This window comes from Nylanderia fulva, unplaced genomic scaffold (assembly GCF_048542155.1).
Source record: "Nylanderia fulva isolate GAGA-0341 unplaced genomic scaffold, ASM4854215v1 Scaffold168, whole genome shotgun sequence".
Classification (NCBI taxonomy): Eukaryota; Metazoa; Arthropoda; class Insecta; order Hymenoptera; family Formicidae; genus Nylanderia; species Nylanderia fulva.
Genome location: NW_028189923.1, coordinates 65,479 through 70,000, shown reverse-complemented (window position 1 = coordinate 70,000; position 4,522 = coordinate 65,479).

Genomic DNA, 4,522 nt, shown 5'->3' with positions numbered 1-4,522 from the left:
TACGTGCTTACACGCAGTGCGCGACTCGACCGTTATAACGTGTGATAACGTGTCGAATATTGTGATAGATAGACATACTGTGATATTTTAAAAGTGATATTTTTATATTTATTAAATATATAGTGTATAATGGGTGCAAACAAAAATAAACGTTTGCCCCTATCTGGTCGCAGATTGAGTAGAAAGGGAGCATGTTTTAAAAGGTTAGTATTATGTCATATCATAAAATTGATTCAATATCAGAATTACTGTTACATACAGCACAAATACACAAAATATTACATACCTATTTATTATGCACATAAATGTATATAACGATTAGATAGACAAAAAGAAAAAGAAATATATATATATATATATATATATATATAACATTATAAACAGTACAAATAAACATTAATTATATACATCTATTTGTTATACACATACATGGATATAATGAATAAATTAATAGATACAGAAAGCTGAAGAAAAAAAAGAGAAAGATAGTGAGTATGAGTTTTCTAGCCTCTTTACATTATAAATATATATCATAAAGCAATATATATATGTATATATACATACACACTGTGACGTGACATTTTGTACTGTCCGTCACAAGGGCCGAAGGCCCGGCCGGGAAGGCGGGAAATTCGGGAACCTTTGCTCTCTCGCCAATCTTTGAGAGAGAGAGAGAGCCCCCGAACAATCATTTTGCGTCTTCTACCGCGTCGGAGGATGCGCGTCGCGCATCCGTTTCGCGAATTACTTTTTGTATGATTTTTGTTTGAGCGATTTTTGGCGTTTTCGGCGAGCAATTTTGCATAGGGTACGTGTCTCAACCGAGGAAACCAATAGAGAGAAAGAGTGAGAGGACGGAGAGGACGAAGAGGACGATTGAGGACCGAGCAGGAGCCACCAAGTCCGGATCACGCCCGGTAAATATTATTTTCGCACCAAATTTCTGGCTTGCCCATCCCGTTAAGAACCTGGGTACCGCCGTAAAATGTTCCTTCTTCCGCAGAGATTCCGGCCCGAGACGGAGATGGCCACTCTCTCGCGAGAGGCGAGAGAGCCCCGGAAACAAAAGGCGCGGGAGATACCCTGCCTCGAGCCTCCGCAGATCCGGATACACAAAAGTTCACCATCGACCAAACAATCGATCGTGCGGATTTTTGGAGGAACCGCACAGAGGCGCGCTCAAAGGAGTCTCCCCGACGAACATAAAGAGGAAGAACGGAACCCGAAGCGGAAGCACAGAGGAACGGCGAGAGAAAATTTGCATCAAGCAAATTCGCAGGGCCCCGCGGGGTACCCGGCGGCCCTGCCAGGATAAGGAGCGCCACGGGTGGAAAATGCCCCATTTATTATCGACGTGATCCCGGCAGGCTTCTTGCTCGTCACTGTCCGGCGGAGCGTTCTGGAGAGCAGAGGTTCCTGCGCGCGGATGCCGAAGCATCAGAGGACCCCTCGATACCGGTGAGACGAACGGCCCTATATACTATTGTAAAGCTGCTAAATTCTTTTGTGAGTACCGTATTCGGGAGAGAAGCGTGTCACGGCCGCGGCCGGTTATTAGATTCACCGGTGTAATTTCGCGATATTTCGAGAGGTTTGATTTAGAGTTTCGTTCCGCGTAGAATTTATCCCGGCGCCCGGCCGACCGCGTGCTCTCTCCCGCGCGTATATTAAGAGAGGCTCTCTCTCCCGCGGATACGCCGACAGTCGCCGCGATTTCGTCACATTAATGTAGAACAAAAGTATCGTTTCGTGATTATTGTGTCGTTCTCGTCTGTTAGAGTTTCTATATCTGAGAATAGAAAATTATCTAGAGTCAGGCATCCGAAATAGCGTATTCTTTCCCGCGCATATCATTATCCGCGTAGTCTTCTGATTCTTTGTAAAATATTGCGAGGGACGACCGGAGTGATCGGTCGCAAAGGAAGTCGCGCGGGACCTACTGCAGTTTACGGAGATTTTGTATCGCCTACAACCCTCAGAATTAATTTCGCCGCACGGACCTTATTAAGTCTCGTGCGTTAATAATTATTCGACACGTAGGCGCGCGAAGTTACTTCCGGGTCCCGCGTGCCGTCCGATATCACCGCGTCGGGTCGTCTCAAAGGCGCGGAACAATAACAACGCGCCGCGTCTCGGCCGTAAATACGCTACATTATATTGTTCGAATCAAATTTCGGCCTCGCTTATTTGTATTTCGACGTCACTAAAACGGAGTTTACTCCGTAGTATATCGCAAGAATCTTGATTTTTCTTTTTTGACCTAACAATTTTACTCAAGCTTTTATACAATTATTTTTCTGTCTATCTTCGTTCATCATTGTTCAAATATATTAAATGCTTGTTACATTTGAGCGATTTCAAATAGCCTCTCTCGAATTCCGTTCTCTCTCCCGTCCGAACTCCCCCCTCTACCCCCTGACGATCTGAGCGAGTCGATTATCGCCGTCGCGGAAAATTTCAGGATGATTTACGGATTATAAAGGTCATCTGTCGATTTGTAGATTTTCAGAGTGGCGCGAATCTCGCGCCTGGCGCCCAATTAAACATATTTTTCGTGTTTATGCGAATTTCCCGCTTTCCGCGCCGAAGGTGTGCCGTCGGCCATTTACATCGGCCCGATTTCCCGGATCCTTTTTGATTCGACGGACTAACAAAAATAACGGTTACAATATATATATATACATATATAATATTGAACAATATTATCATTTAATAATACCATATTATCTACTCCTTAGAGAGATATTCACACCACGATATTATCATCGTTAAATTAACACGATACAAACTGTCATTAACCTTTCACCATTAAAATTACACGATACGAATAGGGAAGTATACAAAATAACAAACTATATATAATTTTTTTTAAATAAATGTATATGTTATTTAAACAATATAAACACTAAAAGTTTGAATTTTTTACATTGTTAAATGATTAAAATTAATTAATAAAATGTTTCAATTTTTCAAATTTTTATGTGACGTAAAAACGGCCGATGATTAGTCGATTGAGTAATGACGTCAAATAATGTATGTCATCTTCAGTGCGCTATGAGAACACGTTAGTATAATAATCTATATTTAAGAAAATACGCTAATAATTGGTGTAAAAATGGTTGAACCAGGCTTTGTAAAAGCTGATTCAACCAATATACCAAAAATAGATATATTTATGGTGGCAGAATTTGTTAAAAACGATACTAGATATAATGCAGCAGAGATCCGGTTGGTTAAAGCATTTTTGTAAGTACAGATAAAATATATATCTATTAATAAATAGTACACGTATATTAATTAAAAATTATTTTACAAGACTGATTGATTATAAATATTGTTTTCATATTGATCTAGTCAAGAAAGTTATGGCGATACACTGCAATAGGTTATGTCTGCTTACGAAGAGAAGGCTCGATTTGCACAATTAAAGAATGTAATTTTCCATGTCCTCTTTTAACTGGAAAAATATATAACAATTTTAATGTTTGAACATTTTTATTTATAATTTAATAACTTTAAAGGACTTAATAAAAAAATTTAGTATTTAGAGGTTAGACAAATAATATATAAGTTAAATGCCTGAAAAACAGTAAAAAAAATAATAATTTTTTATAAACTTACATTGAAATGATCCTCACAACAATAATAACAAGATTTTGTTGGTTCATCTGCTCGATGAGCTTTAAACTTAAACCATAGTTTTCTTCTCTTTTCTTACGCTGGTACTTGCACAAAAATTTTATTTAGTGTTTTTATTTGCGTATTTGGACACATAGGTACGAAACACCAACGATATTTTCTTTTCGCACTCATGATTTTTGAAGATTACATACTTCTCCGTAATCAGGTCAATTTCCGTAATCAGCTGTCAAATCACCCCAGCAAACACCAATATATAATTGTTACATTGCTACAATAAAACGGAATATAACAGGTAATATGACGTGTACGTTACATGTAACATCCATGTTAGTTGTAATTTCCCACTTATAGTTGTAACATTTTAATATAACATATATTACATTGTAGTTATATTGTAATTATATACCAAATAGCACATTGATGTATTGATAAGTCAGTGCTATCTTGGGATATAATGACAATATAACTACAATGTAATATATGTAATATTAAAAATGTTACATTTATGAGTGGGAAATTACAACTAACATATACGTTACATGTAACATGCTTAAGTATATAACATTTATATACTGTGTTTGCTGGGACGCATATCATATGTACAATCTAGTCTGACCCTAACCTAACCTCGAGTCATACATTATTTGACGTCACCGTCTGCTTTGGCGCGTTTTTGCGATGTTCAAAAATCATAATTTTTAATAATCTTTTCTTAGTAATTTCAACGTTTAAAAATTTGGGAAAAAAATGATTATAAAATTAATGTATTAAGATTTAAATAAAAATATTTTTAAAAAATCGTATTCTTCCCTACTGTCACTTTCATAACTGCGATCGCCTCGAATCGACCACCAATCACGTACGCGGAAAAACGGCAACA